General features: G+C 46.1%; 1 protein-coding gene across 5 annotated transcripts in view; it reads right to left on the minus strand.

Annotated features, from left to right (window-relative positions):
- Positions 1–7,817, minus strand: part of ZMIZ2 (zinc finger MIZ-type containing 2) — a 45,398-nt gene extending 37,581 nt beyond the window's left edge. The window contains exon 1 of one of the 5 annotated variants that reach the window (XM_088443336.1): positions 7,713–7,817. The gene's annotated coding sequence lies outside the window, so the exon portion shown is untranslated. Of the gene's footprint in view, positions 1–7,327; positions 7,567–7,655 lie in introns of those variants that run through there. The other 4 variants (XM_088443333.1, XM_088443335.1, XM_088443332.1 and 1 more) reach the window with 4 other exon arrangements.
- Between the last annotated feature and the right edge of the window lie 13,208 nt (positions 7,818–21,025).

Below are 21,025 nucleotides of genomic sequence, written 5' to 3' on the forward strand. Positions count from 1 at the left end.
TCGTCTATATCAGGCTTAGGCTGTAACATCTAGCTGTTGTACAACTACAAAACCCACAAATGCCAGTTAGTTGCACGGTCTAAAAAGAGATCTAAAAAGAACTTCATGAGCCTGGCTGGCTCCTCAGCTCTCCAGGGCAGAGATCACCCAATCTTATTACCAATGAACAGGTATCATTATTACACACAAAAGTTTTACTTACCATATAATTAAGCGGTACACTTAGTCTATGAAACCAAAACAAAAAATAAATCACATTTATCACCAATAAAGTGGTGCTTTTGATATCTATAGATTTATAATTTTAAAAAAAAAACAAAAACAAAACTGCGGCTTTTGTTATAATCTAGAATTGAGAGTCAGCAATATACGTAATATGCTGTTCTAAAACACAGTCCAATGAAGTGGGTGCACATTTTTCTATGGCTCCCACCTGTGTCTCTTTTATAGGACCATAGCGAAACTATCTGATAACATACCAAGTGCATACACCCCTCCAATTGAAGTAGTTATAACTCTCCAAAAGGGCTGTACGATAAATATATATTCATTATTTAAATGGAGGTTTATGATGAACTATTTTATAACCAACAATTACTTCAATATGTCAAAGATAGTAAAATACATTTTTTTAACGGGGTCCCATTTGACCCACAAGAACAACACACATTGCATCTACAGGGAGGCATCAAATCAAGTTTTAACATCAGAGCACCATTATTTAGTCCCCACGCTGTGTCATCCAATCATTGACCAATCAGTGCAAATAAATGGTGTGACTGCTGTGTGCGTATTCTGTGATAGCGGACTTATGAGAATTACTAGGAGGACCAGGAAAAAAAAAGGGAAGAGGGAATCAGTCTCTGGCCAGGAAGGACCCCACTACTAGTTTAGGAGGGGAAAATAAACTTGGAGGCACACTGCTACAAATTCAGAGGGAACGGTAGTGTTGATTCTAGCATCCTGCACTTGTCACAACCCATACAGTTCCTCTTTCCTGCCTGGGGTGTCTCACACTGCTCTGGTACTTCTAGCACACTCAGCTGATGCAACAAACGATTGAGATACAGACCAGAGTGTGCTAGAAGCACCAAAGCAGAGAGAGTAGACCCCAGGCAGGAAAGAGGAACTGCACGGGTCGTGACAGGTGCAGAGTGCTAGAATGAACACTAGGTAACGGCATCACTGCACGCCTATAAAAACCCTGGAATGGTTTGATATGCCCTACAATTTACAACAGCTGACGCGAGCGGCAGAGGCGTGCATGTCCCGATGCCACAACAGTGTGGGAAAAGCAGGTCTGAATGAGCCACCAAACACAAACACATTATAATGCACCCTATGGACGGAATGTACGAAGGTTGCGGTGACCATTCCGCCAGTCACCTCAACCTTACTAATGGCATATGTACTAACATTTGCGACTAGTATCGCAAATGACAGCTCTTGCGATAAGAGCTGCCCTTTGCGAAATAGCCGACGCCAGGTGACGGGGTCTCCATGGGACCCCGTCCCCTCCAAGCCCCGGGAGCTTCCTGCTGGTCACATGTGCAGGAAGCCCCGGGCTCCTCCTCCCTGCACCCAGAAGAAGATTAGGAGGAGGTGGATGCCCCAGGAGGAACGCGGGCCGGCGACAATGTAGTGCAGGTGAGTGGGGGCCAGCGCTGGGCGATGGCGGTGAACCGTCGGGAGTGGGATGCGGTAAGAAGCCCATAGGCTTCTATAGGGCAACGCCAGGTTTTTCTAGCGTTACCCTCCGTGCAGAAAAAAGGGTGGCCAGGGCTTAGTACATATGGAAATGCGGTAAAAACCCCGAAAACCGGGTTTTTACCGCATTTTTCCTTTAGTACGTCCCGCCCTATGTGAACTACAAAATTTGTGGAAGCTGTAATATGAAAGTGGCCATATGATTGGCTGATACAGATTAAAGCACATTGCATATGGCATGATCGTATTAAATAAGTCCATTAGTGTTATTGCACCAAGGGCCTCATTTAGTGACGAGTTTTATCACCAAAATAATAATTTAATAATAAATGTCACCGTGTATGATAAATGGTGAACCAGCCCCCAACTGTCAGAAAAATGGCAGTTGGGAGCTGATTGGCTGGAGCACCATTTATCATATACAGTGAAATGTATCACTCGGTTTGGTGATAAAACTCGTTACTAAATGGGGGCCCAAGTCTGCATTGGGAAAAGTGTGAAAGTCCCATCAATGACATAGGAGAAACAAGGAGAAGAGCTACAATCCCCACACTCCATGGAACACCCTTGGCCCAGTGACTTGCACTTACTTTTCCCTGTTCAGTACTATAAAAGAGCAACAAGGAAACACGAGAATAACAAAGGTCATAGATATACGACTGCATACGCTCAGTTTACCAGCATTATAGGGAAGTATTATATCCTCTTTTATTATAGCTGCAGCTAAAATGCACACTTCCCCTAACATAGCAGAGCCCTGTGAAACATTCACCAGTAGTTTCCAGGAGACCTATCCACACCAACGGGCCACAAAGGATTAAACTCCAACCCACCCACACTGTGGTGACAGACTAATTTGCTCAAGCCCCTCACTCCCACCCATACCCCTGGCTTCTGTCCATTAGGGGGGGAGGGTCTCAACCTTTCCATATCTAAGGTAAAGCCTGAGCAGGTGCTGATATGCTGCTGCTCCAGAAGGGTCAGTCTTCTATCCGTTACAGGATTGCACCATAGGAGATAGTGACACCATCGGGATTTGGGGGGGGGGGGGGGGGGGGTGTATGTGTATCAAAGCTCGGCAAGATATAAAATGGAGAGAGGCAAACTTACCAACCATTCAGCTTCTAACTGCCATGTTACAGGCTTGAAAAAAAAAAAACAATGACAGTTAGCAGCAGCTGATTGGTTGGTACTTGATCTCTCTCAAAGCTTTGATAAATCTACCCCTAAGTGCCCTTAAAAAGTGTTTGAGCATGGATTTGGGCTGCTTGCCCAGCAATCAAGGAGATCCGCTCTACTACCACCTCCGTTCCAGCTGATGGGAATATCTGTGGATGGAAGCTGGTGAGCGTTACTTAGTTCAGCTTCCAACAAAGCTCTAGACACAGTTCATGCTCCAAATCTTAGGAAGAAGTATAGAGTGAAAACACTGAATTGGTTCTGCAAAAGGTCAGAGAATAAATGTATTTGACTTTTCTCTGTTCTAAAAGGACGGAGAGTGCGTTCCCCATCAAGGTGAAAGTCTCAGACGCTATATAACCGCCATGAAAAGAATGCTCTCTGTACACTAGGAGACCAATAATTCTGTGAGGAATGATTGGAGCATCTAACAAGACCCTCATCAGCACAATGTCCGACCATGATGGAGGAGATGAAGACATTCTTTAACCAATCTCTGGAGCCAATTGTTTCCAAGGTCACATAGAATATTATAACAAACAGGGCAGTCTTTGGTGGTGTCACTCTATGCCAGGTACCATGTACAACCCAATGTTATTATAGGTTTCCAGTCATAAAATTCTGCTTACAGGGTACTAAAACAATTTAGTTAGAAGTATCCCAAGAGAAAAGATTCTGAATTCCCAGTCAGAGATCACACTGTGTACCATGTGCATTCACTTATGGATTGCCCTTAGATTGTTGGTCAGGACTGTACATTTGCTTTGGTGGCATTGCACTCTCTGTTGCTCAGTCAATAGCAGTCTGATTCAACCTCTAAACATAATCAGTGTTTGTTGCCCTGTTGAAACTTGAATACATTATTTCCAAGGATACTTCAGTGAAGCACGCATTGCTTACGTAAACTACAACGTTTCATAAAGGATGTCAAGGTTCAGCGGCTTCTCAAGGAAGCTCAGCCGTAACAGCCAGGTAAATAGCACAGATATCAGACAGAGAGAGAAAAAAAAAACAGAAGAATCCTCTCAGTATCCCACAAAAGGGAAAGTCCTCTGCTGACAATGCTTTATGAAGGCGCTTAAGCCCAATCCATCTCTATAAAAACTCTACAGATAGTTAAATGTGGATTCCTTCAGAATGGATATATTGAACTCCATTACTCTGGATATCCAACAAGGGGGCTGGCTGTTAAAGATCAATATAAAAGGACGCATACTCTTATATCCCTATCTTAATTAGACACAGGAAATTCCTTAGATTCCTGGCTCTGGGAAGACACTTCCAACATACAGCCTCTCTTTCTCTATGGACAAAGATGAGAGAAGAAACACTACTAAAGCAGACCCGGTGGACATACCTAAACTATATTCCCCAAGAAGCCTTGTTAAAAGGGCACAACTAAATAACTATAACCACAGGTGCCAATGTCTCAGGTTGGGAACCTCATTGGGGTAATCAGGTAACTCGAGCATCTGGACAGGACTCAAAAGAACCAGTTCGGAAACTCTCAGAGCGCTGAAAGCTGGAAATCTGGCCTTGTTGCGCATTCACAATCAATCTGCAAAAATTATTTTAGACTGTTCCATAAAACAGCAGGGAGAATCCCTTGCAGACACCATGTTTTTACAGGCTGAAGTTCACCTGAGTCAACTGACAGCTGCTGACATTCCAGAGTCATCGAGCATTCTCCCTGGAGAATTGGCCTGGAGTCAGAAAAGGTTTCATCAATGTTATATCCATGTGGAGCTGATACCTAGTCAGAAGTCTGATGGCGACAGCAATCAGTGCCTGTTGTTTGCACCAGGTGAGTCCAGGAGCCTAGAGTAGATCTTATAGATGTCCTGTCTACCCCACGGACCTTCAGGTGAGCATATCTGTTGCCCCACAATTTTACTTATTTTTAGGATCAGGACGAACACCCATATAGTCATTCCGATATGCTGGTGACCAAGGGATTCATAATTTTCACAACTATTCAAGATGGGCAAAAAAGACTGCTCAGGAGCCCATGGTTTCTGGGGGAGATTCGCCAGGGCACTGTGCCTCATCTGAATCCTCAAATACCATCCATCGTGGTGTGAAAATCAAGTGACATATGACAGACACACACACACAGGTCTCTTGGGGAGCACCATCCACACAGAAGTATCATAAACATACTTTACTTCGTAATGGAGCCAATCTGGTGTTCATCCAAGGGTTTCAAGGCAGAGTTTAAGAAATCTGATGACCAGGTGGGTCTCTAAGGGGTAAAACATTGACTCCAATGCAATGGAGGGTGCCTCCATGGGGACGCTTCTCTGGTACTACAAGTAGTATTACTACCTTTGAAATTTTTACCAATAAAACTACTTAACTTTAAAAGGTTTTCCTAGAGGTCAATGTCTCAGCTAGGAGGGTTGGAGAATCCATGCATATCATTTGTCTCAGGATTACAGTCCTACCTTTACTGGATAGCTTCTTAGGTACAAGAGAAAGATGGCGCATTCTTCCCCAGAGGACCCGTGTAACCTGGTCCTCGCACCACATGTGATTATTTCTCAAATAGTCTAATTTTGGGCAGTCTGCTCCCACCTCCCTGTCTCACTGCCTTCATATACTCCTCGATTATTTTGGATATGATAACATAGAAAAATTATAGTAACTTTACATCCTGGCTTGCCATGTATTATAGGAAAAAAAAAAAAAAAAATTAAGATTAATATAAAAGATAGATAGAGACACACACACACAGACACATTATAGTATTACACATTGCTCAGCCATGGAAGTAAATTTTAGTTATAGATAATTTGGGGGAAGATCAATGTAGTCAAATATTAAACATGAAAATCTACACTAACAAGCCAATACCAAGTTGATCCACAGCTTCTGATCCAGCAGCAGCAAACGTTTTCAGAATTCCAAGTTCATGAGAAATCACACCACCAACTAAAGCTGGCCATACACCAGACCAACTTTCCTCCAATCAGCCATTTGCTCCCAAACACCAGAAAACAGACGAAAGCTGTTCAGACAAGTTGTTTAAATCAAACAGATTTAACCAAAATGCCTGAATGACCTTTTTCGTGTTTTCTGTGTTTGGGAGCAAATTGCTGATTGTCATTTACTACAATACATTACCGGTTTTTCATTCCAACCAACTAGTTGGATGGTCGTAGGAAAGTTGGTCTGCTGTATGGCCAGCTTAAAGGGGCCTATCTATTACACGGCTTTTTGAACAATCCCACCAAAAACCAGGGAGGTTTTGGTCGCATTGTTCAGAAAGTTGTCTAAGATAGCCGGCAAGGACCAGCGATGCGCGTGCACGCTGGGTCCTTGCCGACCCCGACTATCTACGGAATATGCTGGTCAACTTGACAATGATTGTCTCCTGCATTGAATGACGTTCAATGAACGCCGTTCAGTGCAGGCACCGCACCCGGCGACCTGAAGGACTGAACGCTAGTCGTTCAGTTTTTCAGGTTGCATAACGGATAGGCCCCTAAAGTCCTGTTTACATCATTAACTCAACATAAGAAACTACATTTACTAATGTAATCTCACATTTAGGACTACCCAGCCACCAAGAGAGTGAGAAACCTGCATAAATTAAGCCCCCAGTCAATACTTTATCCGACTCTCAAAAGGGTCAGCATTAGTATACAAAGAGGATGAAAATTGCAAAACACAAAATAGAACCAGACTTCAACATAATATTATTAACAACAACAACAACAAGCATACAAGTTTTAGCAATACTTGGCAAAACATAACAGAGATATCTCTCTCTTGTATATATAACCGGTTTTTGCAATTTTATTCTTAACTTGCTTACGTCACCCATCCCAAGGCTAAACCAGATTCTTCCCTTGGCTATAGAATCTATAGCCATAGTCAGGTATTTTATTTATACAGCTGAACCCAAGGCGCAACTAGATCTTTCAGTTGCATACACACTGTAGCCAGAGATTGCTTGTAGATCAGATTGCTTGGCCAAGTGAACAATCCCAAAAAGCCAACTAGACCTTTTATTTAATAATATACCATATGTCCAAGCCAAACCCAATTCTACAATGTGCCCTACTTCCAGGTCAAAGGCACAAACAGGTTTTTCACATGGCATGAGAGTGCCAGACCCAAGACACAGCCAGATAATCACATGGCCACATACCACTGCACTTTACCTTGCACCCATGGCAAAGCCCATCAAGAACCTATCCTAGCCAAAGGCAAACCACACTCTATGCCTGACCATACAAGCCAGCATAATACAGTAACACTCTACTATAGAATTAACAATAATCCTACCAGCAATCTATTGCTTGTCAGCATTTCCATGATGTACATAGACAATGAAAGTAATATATATATATATATATATTTATTTACACATACACATACAGTACTGATTTTCCAAGGTTTAGCTCTCAGACAAACGAAAGCAGATTTTAATTCCTACCTTACCCTGAAAGCTGTATCGGGCTGTGGCTCTAGAGACAATCTCACCTCCCCATGCTGCTACCCTCCGCTCTGAGTGGGGACACTATGGGGGCTTCTGCCCCAGAATACAGCAGGCAGGGACTGGGAGAGGGAAAGCTACAGACGAGGAGGAGAAGGAGGGGGAGTGAGGGGGTAGGGAAGAAGGTGCAGAGCATGCAGTGCAGCAGGGACACAAGGAAGGAAGTGGGGAAGGTGCAGTGCATCCAGGCAGGGTACAGCGCAGGGAATGGGGGGAGGGGCAGGGGGACGTGCTAGACCAGGGATAATAAGGAGCTGAGAGGAGATACCTTCCCGGCCAGCTCACATCACCACCATAGGCTCCATGCTGCAGCCTGAGCACCCACCTCCTCCTATCGCTCTGCTGCTCCGACCTCTCTCTCTCTCTCTGCCCGCTGCTGCCGTCGCCGCTCTCCTATTGCACAATGCTTGCTGCTCATTAATATTCAGGAGCTTCCTTCTTCTTCCAGTGTTCCGGGTCACGCCCCCTACCCGGTAACCCCGCCCCCCTCCATCAGCGCAGACCTTGCTAGGCCAAAGCAGAGGAGCGTCGAGAGCAAGGAGCTGGAAATGTGCTGGGGGATGGGTGATACATTGTATCACTAGTCACAGCGGGGTTAACCCCTTCGGTGCAGGCAAGTCCTACAATGCTGAAAACGTGCGGGTCTTATAGCTGAGCTCATTATTGTATCGCTTGTACTGAAACCATCCAGCAATAGGAGTGACCATTCCACCACACATATATTAATTATTATATATATCGATATATATTATATAACAACATGTGCAACATAGACATATTATATATACAACAGCTCAGTAAGCAAATACCGTGTGTAGCCTGATGTGTACCCATATCCTGATTCAATAGAAATTATAATTGGTCTTGTGGAGAAGCCACATCAGGACAAACACTGCAGGTTTATATTACAGTAGGTTACAGTAGGTAATTTGCCTGGCTGCTATTGTCAGGTATATAAGGTAGATGTAAGCAAGAAGATGCAAAGTTGTATATTTTGTCATAATAAAGAAACTGCCATAGAAAGTTCGGATATTATTTAAAAATTGGAAGAAGCCTTCATGGGATGTTATAGTAATGATCACTACATCTGCATAAAATCTGCACTATTCCAAAAACAATAAAAAGAAATGGACATAAAAAGTTGTCATATCTCAAAAATCATCTTTGAAAGTTACTTGGCAAAATATTCTCCTGTACTGAAAACATTTTAAAAAAATCCAGGAGGAGATGTATCGAAGTTTGGAGAGAGATAAAGTACCAGCCAATCAGTTCCTGTCATTTTTCAAATACAGCCTGTAAAATGACAGGAGCTGATTGGTTGGTACTTTCTCTCTCTCTCCACCTTATGGGGTAAATTTACTAAAGTGAGAGTTTTTAGAACTCAGTTTTAGAAGTGATGTTGCCCATAGCTGCATCCGTTTTAGAATCAGGCCCTCAATTTTCAGTTGCTGCTGAATGAATAATATCCAGTGGCGTAACTAGGGCAGGGCGAGCGGGGTACGTGCGCTGGGCTCCGTGGGACCGGCGGCGCGGGGGGGCGCCGCCGGCCACGGTACCAGCCCGCCCTAGTTAGCCAGTGTAGTGCCGACCGCAGTGAGTGCGGTCAGCGCTACACATTTACACAGGACTGGCGCTAGGCTTCCAGCGCCGGTCCTGTGCTGCACAGCTGAGCCCCTTCCCTCCCCATGAGCGCTTGCCCAATAGCGCCAGGAGGAGGGTGGCAGGCGGGCTCAGACTGTGCTAACACACACTTCGCCACCAGCACGGCAGCGATGTGTGTGTTATTCAGCAGCCAATGAGAGTCAGACAGACTATCATTGCCTCCTGCACGCCCACTGCAAGAGCCTGTTCCCTTCCGGCTCCTGCAGGGGGTAATGGGAGAGACGTCATGCTGTGATGACGTCTCTCCCAAAATGCAGAGCGCGCCAGCCCGGGAGGACTGACTTGTTGCGGCGGGAGCGGTGTCCAGAGCAGGAGCGTGGATTCAGGTAAGTGTATTTTATTTTTATTTTGTTTTTGTAACTTGTGTGTCTGCACTACGGGGGGGAGGGGCTACTATTACTGGGGACACCATTACTGGGGGGGGCTACTACTACAGGTGACACTATTACTGGGGGGGCTGCTACTACTGGGGACACTATTACTGGGAGGGCTGCTACTACTGGGGACACTATTACTGGGGGGGCTGCTACTACTGGGGACACTATTACTGGGAGGGCTGCTACTACTGGGGACACTATTACTGGCAGGGCCGGATTAAGGGCAGGGCGACAGGGGCGGTCGTCCAGGGGCCCCCACACATAGGGGGCCCCCACACACTGTCCCCGACCCCTGGCCACATGCCCAGCGAAAAGGTTGATCGCGATCTACTGGAAGCTCACGGAGCTCCTGCCCGTAGATCGCGATTAACTAAGGTAAGTGGGAACGTTGGCCTCTGAATACTGATCGCTTCAGAGGCCATCGTTCCCAGTGATGCATTGCGCGGGTGACGTCATGACGTCACCCGCGCACTGCAGAGGAGAGGAGCCTGCGTGCCTCTACTGGATCCAGCAGACAGCGGCAGCAGCAGTAGCAGTGATGCCGGGACTCGGGATCCGTGACAGCGTGGAGCGAAGACAGGTAAGTTTTTTAACGGGGGTGTGGGAGGGGAGGGAGAGCTACTGGGGGCACTACTTTACGGGGCACATCTACAGGGGACATTTAAGAAGAGGCACAACTACTGGGGCATTGCAAGGGGCACAAATACTGGGGGCATTTAAGAAGAGGCACAATTACTGGGGGCATTAAAGAAGGGACACAACTACAGGGGGCATTGCAGAAGGGGCACAACTGCTGGGGGCATTGCAGAAGGGGCACAACTACAGGGGGCAGGAGCACAACTACAGGGGGCATTGGACATCAGGCAGATAGACCAGTGTGTGTGTGTGTGTGTGTGTATATATATGTATATAATATATATATATATATAATATATTTATTTATATATATATATATATATATAACTTATTGATGGGGGCCCGCACACGTTTGTTGCCCAGGGGCCCCCACAGACCTTAATACGGCCCTGATTACTGGGAGGGCTGCTACTATTGGGGACACTATTACTGGCGGGGCTGCTACTACTGGGGACAATATTACTGGGGGGCTGCTACTACTGGGGACACTATTACTGGGGGGGTGCTACTACTCGGGACACTATTACTGGGGGGCTGCTACTACTGGGGACACTATTACTGGGGGGGCTGCTACTACTGGGGACACCATTACTGGGGGGGGAGCTACTACTGGGGGCATCATTACTGGGGGGAGCTACTACTGGGGGCACTGCATCAGGAGGGGGAACGTCTACTGGGGGGTACTACTACTGGTGGCACTATTTAAGGGGCTTACTACTAGGGGACCACTACTGGGGGCACTAAATAGGGAGGACCACCACAGGGGGCCCTGTGTAGGGGGCACTGGATAGGGGGGATCACTGCTGGGGGCCTGCATAAGGGGGACCACTACTGGGGGCACTGCATGGGGGGCTACTGCTGGGGGCACTATATAAGGGGCTTACTACTAGGGGACCACTACTGGGGGTACTAAATAGGGAGGACCACTACAGGGGGCCCTGTATAGGGGGCACTGGATAGGGGGATCACTGCTGGGGGCCTGCATAAGGGGGACCACTACTGGGGGCACTGAATAAGGGGAACTGATGAGGGGCTGCATAAGGGGGACCACTACTGGGGGCATTTCATACTGGGGGTACTGTATAAGGGGAAGTTATGGGGTTAAGGTGCATATGGAAAGTAATGTGACAATAAAGGGGTGTGTCATGTTGACACGCTACATTTTTAAGTGACCACGCCCATTTTTCACCGCGAAAAGACATAGTAGGGGGGGGTGTGCTCCACTTTTACATTTGCCCTGGGCTCTAAATACCCTAGTTACGCCACTGATAATATCTCTGTTTTACTAATATCTCTCATCTTCTCTATGCCTCTTTTCTTTTGCTGAATAGCCATTTTGCAGTGTATGAGTTTTAAAAATTGCATCTCTTTCTTCAATATACATAAACTCATACTGATTGCCAGGGCTGCCATCAGAAATTATGGGACCCGAGACTGACAAAAAAAGGCAGGGCCCCCTTACATGGTGCGGCTCCTCTCTCATTCAGCGGAGCGGCATGCCGGCTAACAAGAAAAACTTTATTGCATGGGCCGGTCGCGATGTAGGCAGGAAGCGGAGCTGAAGGGCGGCCCAGGGAAGTTGGGTGAGATGTGACTTACACGGGGGGAAGGGTAGTAGTGGGTGGGGTGCTTGTATGAACCGACCCCCGGCTAGGCCTGTCACTCACCTCACTTTCAAGGGGATAGCAGTAGAGGACAAGTGGGCAGGCAGTACTAGATGCGAGCAGGCACCCCAAGTGTCTGGTTGCAGCGTTGATAGGCAGAGCGGGAGGGCATCCCTGGGCTGGGTCACTCACTGCTATTGTGCGGTGGGTGAACAGGAGCAAGAGCAGGTTTTGTCGCGAGGGGTTTCTATATTCACCCTTCAATTTTATATATATATATATGTATATATATGTATATATGTATATATATATATATATATATATACACAGTCAGGTGCATAAATATTGGGACATTGACAGAATTTTCATATTTCGGCCTCTATTCACCACCACAATGGCTTTGAAATGAAACAAACTAGATATATATATATATATATATATATTGTGATTGAAGCACTGGAGAAGTGTGGAATGGCTTATATGTATGTCCTAGGTTCCTGTTATATGTGTTCTGAAACCCACAGGAGAAGTATGTTTGGGAAAAACAGACTAGAAATGTTGGCTTTAGAGAAAAGCCGGTTTGGGTCCTGGGGGTGTGGATGTGAGGAGAGGGAGGGCTCCATCCATTGGGCCTTTCAGCCTGGTAACAGGCTCATTAGTGCTTGCAGCTGGAAATGGATAATATAAGCATGGTTTGTTTGTGGCTGAGTGTCTCACACCTGGGAGAGCAGGCAGACTAGCCTGTTCAGAGACACTTGGTTACTTTCCTTGTAAGTACTGTGCACATGTTTTGTTGATGGTCTGCAAATGCTTAGGGAAGCCAGGTTCTGCTTCCAACCTACACCCCAGGACAAAATGGAGGACATTGTTAAAGCCTTGCTCCAAGCTACGGCAGCTCAGCAGGAAACGAACAAACTGCAGCAAGAAGCTACCAGGGCTCAGCAGGAAACGAACAAAGTTCAGCAAGAAGCTACAAGGGCTCAGCAGGAAGCTACCAGGGCTCAGCAGGAATCCACTCAGGTGCAACTATTGGCCTTGGAGGCAGCCCAGAGGCAACAACAAGTCACCATCGAGGAAACCCGCCAGGCCATAGCGGAAAACAGCCAGGCCATAAAAGAGGTGGTACAACAGCTTGTAGTCCGGTCTGGAGATGCTTCCCCTGCTCTTCTAACTAACACTCACACCATACGGACCAGTCACTTTCTGCAAAAGATAACCCAGAGTGATGATGTGGAGGCGTACCTTACGGCCTATAAAAAGAACCGCTGAAAGAGAGAAGTGGCCTAAAGAGCAGTGGGCAAGTCTTGTGGCACCCTTCCTGTCTGGAGATCCACAAAAGGCCTACTATGATTTATGCCTGGATGATGCCAAGGACTATGCAAAGTTAAAACGGGAGATCCTAACCCACTTGGGAGTCACCTCATTTGTTTGGGCCCAACGAGTCCACCGCTGGGAGTTCCAAATGGAAAAACCTCCACGCTCACAGATGCATGACCTCGTCCATCTAACCATGAAATGGCTGCAGCCCGAGACGCTGACAGGACCACAGATTGTGGAAAGAATTGTGATGGCCCGTATCTGCGATCACTACCTGCGTCTCTGCGCAAGTGGGTGAGCCATGCAGACCCTAAGTCCGCAGACCAGCTGGTCGAACTGGTGGAGAGGTACGTGGCGGCTGAGGAGCTGATGAGTGTGCCCCACCGAGCCCCAATGGCGTATCAGCGAACTCCCATTGACACTGGTAAGACTGTTCCAGAGGAGAAGGGTGCTGGGCGGTGGAAGGTACTCAAGACTGAATGTGTGGAACCTGGAGACGGGCCAGCCAGGCCAGGAAGGTTCCTACCCCGTAAAAGACTAGCTAATAATGTAATTCAATGTTTCCGATGTGGTGGTTTGGCCATATAGCGGCTAATTGTTTGCTTACCTCTGAACCTATGCAATGTGATACTGATCATGTCAAGCGCAGGATGTCTTTCTTTGCACAACCAGCCTGTACTGCTGACTGGCAAGTTGAGACAGATAAGCACATGTGTATACTCACTGTAGAAGGCAACTGAGTAGAGGCTCTGTTAGATTCTGGTAGCCTGGTTACACTTATGAAAGCTGAACTGGTGAACCCCTTGAAGCGTAAGGGGAAAACTGTTGGTGTGACCTGCATACATGGGGATACCCGGTATTATGTTACTGCAGAAGTGAACATAGAAACACCATGTGGTTCCGCGATAGTCTCTGTGAGTTTCGTACAGGGCTTAATGTATGATGCAATATTGGGGAGAGACTTTGCTCACTTCTGGAAAGCCGATTTTGCACAGAGGTAAATCAACCTGACTCGTTTGAGAGGGTTACTGGTGTAATAGCAGAGTCAGAGATGTTCCCTTTTTCTAGTATGATTGGAGAACTAGAGAATGCGGAGCGTGATGGTGGCAAGCCAAGTGGTGTGCCTCCCACTGAGGTGGGGAGTGTTATTGAGCCTGTGGACTGCCTGTCTGACCTTGAGGTCAGGAGAGAGGTCGAATGACCCTACTCTGGTAAAAGCCAGGGAGAATGTCAAGGTGATTAATGGTAAACCCATAGACCCCGATAGTCCTTTGTCATATTCTCACATGGCAGTATGTCAGGATTTGTTGTATCAGGTGACTAAGAAGGGGGAAGATATTGTGGAACAATTAATAGTTCCCAAAGCATACAGAAGAACAGTATTAGATCTGGCCCATGGTAATATAACGGCAGGCCACCTAGGGGTAGAGAAAACTACTGAGTGAATTGTGCAGAGGTTTTTTTGGCCCGGGGTCCATAAAGAGGTATCTGACTATTGTGCATACTGCCCTGAATGTTAGTATCATGCTCCAAGGCCACATTTCAAAAGTCCCCTGGTTCCGTTACCCATTATTGAGGTTCGTTTGAAAGAATAGCTATGGTTCTGGTTGGGCCATTAATTAAATCTGCCCAGGGCCATCAATATATTCTGGTGATAATGGATTACGCTACCAGGTACCCGGAAGAGATACCATTACGCAATACATCAACCAAAACCATTGCTAGAGAATTAGTCCATGTCTTTAGCAGGTTGGGAATACTTAAGGAGATCCTGACTGACCAAGGTACCCCATTTATGTCAAAAATCATGAAGGAGTTATGCCGCCTGTTTAAAATTGACCAATTAAGAACCTCTGTGTACCATTCCCAGACCGATGGGTTAGTGGAGAGGTTTAATAAAACTTTAAAACACATGCTAAGGAAAGTAGTGGACAAAGATGGTAGAGATTGGGATTACTTGTTACCTTATTTGCTGTTGGCCATAAGAGAGGTTCCCCAATCCTCCACAGGGTTCTCCCCTTTTGATTTGTTGTACAGGAGACATCCAAGGGGGTTACTTGACTTTGCCAAAAAGACATGGGAGGGGCAGTCCAGTCCATATAAAACAGTTATTGAGCATGTTTCTCAAATGCAAGAAAGAATTGCTGCTATGGTGCCGATAGTAAGAGAGCACTTGAAACAGGCCCAACAGGCACAGCAGAGGGTATACAACCGCAATGCTCGTTTACGCAACTTTGCTCCTAGGGACAGAGTGTTGGTGTTGGTTCCCACAGTAGAAAGTAAACTTCTGGCTAAATGGCAAGGACCCTTTGAAATCTTAGAAAAAGTGGGGCAGGTCAATTATAAAGTTTACCAGCCGGGGAAAAAAAAGCCAGAACAGATATACCATGTAAATCTTATAAAACTCTGGAAGGATAGAGCAGCACTGTCAGCTGTCCGAGCCCCTCCAGTAAACCCAGGGCCCATGGTACCCGAAGTGACAGTGGCAAAAACCCTGTCAGCCAGTCAACAGCAGGAAGTTAAGGAATTTCTGATCAGAAATAGGGTGCTGTTTTCTGACGTACAAGGGATAACCACGGTCATCAAACATGACATAATCACTGACCCAGGGGTTAAGGTTAACCTAAAACCCTATAGGTTACCAGAAGCCCACAGAGAATCAGTGTCGAAGGAAATTAAAAAAATGTTAGAGTTGGGTGTAATTGAAGAATCGCATAGTGAGTGGTCAAGTCCCATTGTGCTCATTCCAAAACCCGACGGGAGTGTGCAATTCTGCAATGACTTCCGGAAATTGAACAGTGTGTCAAAGTTCAATGCCTACCCTATGCCTAGGGTGGACAAACTAATTGAAAGGCTGGGGACAGCCAGATATTTAGCTACTCTTGACTTAACCAAAGGGTATTGGCAAGTGCCGTTAACTGAGAATGCCAAAGAAAAGACAGCTTTTTCTGCACCAGAGGGGTTGTTTCAATACAAAATGTTGCCCTTTGGGCTACATGGGGCACCTGCTACCTTTCAAAGAATGATGGATAGGATTCTAAGGCCCCATAGACTGTATGCTGCTGCTTATCTGGTTGATGTGGTCATTCATAGTCTTGATTGGCAGTCTCACTTGCCCAGAGTACAAGCAGTGTTGGACTCCATCTATAAGGCAGGGTTGACAGTCAACCCAAAAAAGTGTTGTCTGGGGATGGAAGAAGTAAAATATCTTGGGTACACCATTGGCAGAGGTTTGGTAAAGCCACAGCTCAATAAGATTGAGGCAATCCAAAACTGGCCACGACCCCTGAATAAAAAGCAGGTTAGAGCCTTCTTAGGGATCACTGGGTATTATAGGAGGTTTATACCCAATTTTCCCACCATTGCAGTCCCACCGACTGACCTTACCAAAGGCAAACAGAAAGTCATGGTGGAATGGGGTCCTGAAGCAGAGAATGCTTTCCAGGAGTTAAAAATAGCATTATGTACCCAACCAGTTCTGATGACCCCCGATTTTGACAGAGAGTTTGTTGTACAAACCGATGCATCAGATGTAGGCATCGGAGTGGTCCTGTCCCAAAGCAAAGAGGGTGAAGAACACCCGATTTTCTTCTTAAGCCGGAAATTAAATGTACATGAAAGAAACTATGCTACAGTCGAAAAAGAAGCATTGGCCATAAAGTGGGCATTAGAGACTCTCAGGTACTACTTGGTGGAAAGGAAATTCAGACCATGCCCCTCTGAAGTGGATGTCAGAAAACAAGGACAGTAATGCGAGAATAACGAGATGGTTCTTGGCATTACAAACCTTTAAATTTACCGTAGAACACAGGCCAGGAAGCCAGCTGGCCAATGCAGATGCTTTGTCACGTATCCATTGTTTGGGAGCTGCAGTTGTTCTGTCCCACAGGTCGAAGGACGGGGGGGGATATCTGATAGAAGCACTGGAAGAGTGTGGAATGGCTTATATGTATGTACTAGGTTCCTGTCATATGTGTTCTGATACCCCCAGGAGAAGTCTGTTTGGGAAAAACAGACTAGAAATGTTGGCTTTAGAGAAAATCCGGTTTGGGTCCTGGGGTTATAGATGTGAGGAGAGGGAGGGCTCCATCCACAGGTCACTCCAGGTTTTGGGCCTTTCAGCCTGGTAACAGGCTCATTAGGGCTTGCAGCTGGAAATGGGTAATATAAGCTGGGTTTGTTTGTGGCTGAGTATCTCACACCTGTGAGAGCAGGCAGACTAGCCTGTTCAGAAACACTTGGCTATTTTCCTTGTAAGTACTGTGCACGTGTTTTGTTGATGGTGAGGGCAATAGGCCCTACCATTATTATAGAGAGGGAATCTGCTGTGTAGCTAGTGCCCAGCCGGGCTAGGACTTATGTTTATGTTTTGTTTATGTTTACATTTCATTTGGCACAATAAAGACTGGCGCCGACCAGTTTGTACCCCAGGAGAAGGACCCCTACCCTGACTGTGTCACAATGTATATATACTGTATATATAAATACATATACGGAATCGGTATGTAATGCCGGCTGTCGGGATGCCTCCTGTCAAAATACAGACAGCAGCATCCCGATGGTTGATATCCCGACAGGGGTCGGGTAAGTATACTTACCCTTCCCCCTTCTCCCCCTAACCCTCCCTTCTTATAGCCTAAACCTATCACTCCCCACCCCCCACCCTAACCCTCTCCGTTAGTGCCTAAACCTAAGTCTTCCCCCTTCGTGCCTAACCCAACCCTCCCCCTTTGGAATCTAACCCTAATCTCCCCCCCCAGTGGTGCCTAATCCTAAGCCTCCCCCCTAGGGGTGCGTAACCCTAATCTTCCCCCTTCGAAACCTAACACTAACCCCGCTATGCTATCTAAAACTAACCCTCCCCTGCTGCTAACACTAAGGGCTTACCTCGTTCAGTCTGGCGTCCTTCTGTGTTCCAGCATCGGACGCCTATCTTAAGTCCTGTGTCGGACTTGCAGCATCAGGATTGAGACTGGCGGCATCGCAGCTGCCGGTGTCATAATTACATCCCTGTATATACAGTACCACAGCCTCCTGCGCTCTGATTGGTGGATAGTTCCAGCCATCCACCAATCAGTGCATGAATCCATCCCATCACTCTGATTGGTGGATGGTTGGAGCCATTAACCAATCAGCTTTGCACAGCGGCACCCCACTGACTGCACTGCAGCCAAACAGAGCTGTCAGCCGCCGGATTCTACGTGCAGTCACAAAGTAGTGGTGTGACAGACAGAAGTATGCTGCCCGACCACTTTCATTGCATTTACAAACACAATTGGAGTGGCCTCTGCCTGCATGCCACCAGCCCAGTCTGTCCTTGGCTGCCTGTGTGGTCCGCCGGGGGATAGGGTGTCTGAGCTCTTCTGGGGTAGGAGTGGGTGGGCCCCCGAGTGTCCGGGCCCAGGACTCCAGTCCCTCCCTGATGGAGGCCCTGCTGATTGCCCAAAAGATTGTTAGCTTGATAGCAGGTCCTTCATACAACTTTGTCTCTCTGTTTATACCTAGTGGGTTGATTTGCCATAATGCTTGTTTACAAAAGTATAGATTTTGCTCATCGCAACCAATCAAATTCTACTTGTCATTTATCTAGTACCTTCTAGAAAATGATAGCTAGAATCTGATTGGTTGCTATGGGCAACATCTCTACTTTTGTAAACCCGCACTTTAGTAAATATACCCCCTAGTCTTGTTGTCATTCATGTGTTTAGTCTTAATTGTAAAGCCGACCTCCCAAATGCCCCAATTCTAGCGGTACTGTACCAATTGTAGACCTCAAAAAGGGCGCACTTGCAATAAACAAGGCGGAGTTGTCTCCAAAAGTGAATGTTACTGAGCAGAGTAGGGGAAATTTGGTTGGATCAAGATGGGGATTATTTACCTCAATTTTGCATGTCTAAATGTTGGGAGGCATGGCTTGAGTGATGTCTCAGGAGGTAGTGATCAAGTGCACTAAGAGGGGGTGCAGGTACAAAGTACCCGAGCCTGGGCATCTGTGGCGTGATCATACTCATCTCAGCTTCTACAGGGTGCTCTCTAGTACCAGGACCCGCACATATCTTGGTGGCCCTGCTGATTATGTTTCGGTGTTTGAAATTATCACTGAACAGTAGCAATCATTTACTTTTATTAATTTATAGCCTTCAGAACTATCTGGATAATAAGTGTTTGGATACCACAGACATAGGCAAATGTCTTGGTACCCTTACAGCTCGTTAAAAGAAAATATGCAATTAAAACCTATTGTCTCATGTATACCTGCATGCCTTTAGTATGTCATAGAATAAAGCAAATAAAAAACTGTGAAAAGAGATAAATTATTGCTTATTCTCAAAATATATTCTAAAATGGCCTGTACAGATTTGTTGGTGCACCAAAGAAAATATAATAAATAAATATTATAGTGATATTTAAAACAATTTTTCATTAATTAGCATCACACATGTCCTCAATCTTCCAAATAGGCATTCAGCCTATTTAAATGGTCACTCTGCTGTTTGGAATCATTGTGTGCACCACACCGAACAGGGACCAGGGAAAGCTAAGGAGAGAGTTGTCTGAGAAGAAGTGATGTGCAATGAGGTCAATGGCTGGGGAGGCACACCTGGAGATGGGTCTGAGTGCTGGGAGCCTGTCTCACCCCCTACTCACTGTAACTCTCCCCTTACTACACTAAGCTTCAGTGTCTATTGATTCTCCTACCTGCATCACTGTGTCTTCTCTTGCCACTGAGCTCCAATCTCTAAACACTGCAGTGCACTTCCTGGTCACATCACACTCTCCTACCTGCATCGCTGTGTCTTCTCTTGCTGCTGCTGACTGAACTCCAATTTCTATACACTGCAGTTCACTTCCTGGTCACATTACTCATCCAAAGTGTCCATCAGTGCTCAAGGCACGCCCTAATACTCAGAGGCATGCCTCTATTAGCTCTATTTATGTGCAGCCTACTGCCTGTGGTGTGGCCATGCCCTCAGATTTGCAAGCAGTGTCTGACTATACAGAAGCGAAGCTGAGCTGTTGATGCCTCATCTGTCGTCTCCCTGCAGTCCCAGGGAGTTCCACAAAGCTGGGGAATGTTAACTATAAAAATTATTATAATAAACAAAGAAGATGTTTATAAGTTATAAATATTTTCTTTGTGTTATTCTAATCATTTTTATATCAAATCACAGGAGTATGACAGTATGACATAGTTCATAACTATTCAAAGAAGAAAATAAAAACAGTGCTGGATTTCTGCTATAAAGGTGGTTGTGTATGTTGGAGCAGCTATCAGGTTGTTGTCTAGCTTTATGTAGCCTGCGTGTTGAGATTTGTCTCTTGAATTGAAAGAACTGCCATCATATCGAGAGATGGAGGGGAAGTATAATATACCATTTAATATACCATATAAATAAAATATATTAATAATATCTCTCACTCACTGGCCCCATTGTGCTTGGGATAATACAGTGGGGGAGAAGTGAACCAGTATACACAGTTACCAAGAGTGGAGTAACCCCAATAAGTGCTGGATACTCTCGTTCATCCGACAATTGCTGACATTAGTGAATATTTTCCTGATCTACATAATTTTCTGTCTTGAAATATATGAACTGTGATGTCATCCTAATAAACTTGCTCCTTGATTGTCCCTTATGCCCATCTATGCATCCAGAAACAGCTGGCAAATAGCACAGGTACAGTCAGATGTGTCCAGCTTGTTAAGATAGAGCAGGGATCTGTATAAGGGGGCTTTATAAGGCCCGCGGAATCATTTGGTCTGGCCCTCTGAGCTTTTTTTCTGCTAGTCTCTTCTGGCTAGCAGGGTGCCTAGAATGGCATCCTGCAGCCAGAATCTATGCAGCAATGCCACCTGGAGCATCCTTAGGATGCTTCAGATGGTCACACCACAGCCCTTACAGTTCCCCGGAGCATCCTCATGAGGCTCCGGTCATTGCTGTAATCACCGGTGATTGTGGCCCCGCCCAGGGCCATCTCTTCCATTGGGCTTGTTGGGCAGTTGCCCAAGGGCCCTAAGCTTGTAGGGGCCCGCCAACACG

The sequence above is a fragment of the Taudactylus pleione genome, unplaced genomic scaffold (genome assembly GCF_031769625.1).
Source record: "Taudactylus pleione unplaced genomic scaffold, aTauple2 ptg000329l, whole genome shotgun sequence".
NCBI classification, from domain to species: Eukaryota; Metazoa; Chordata; class Amphibia; order Anura; family Myobatrachidae; genus Taudactylus; species Taudactylus pleione.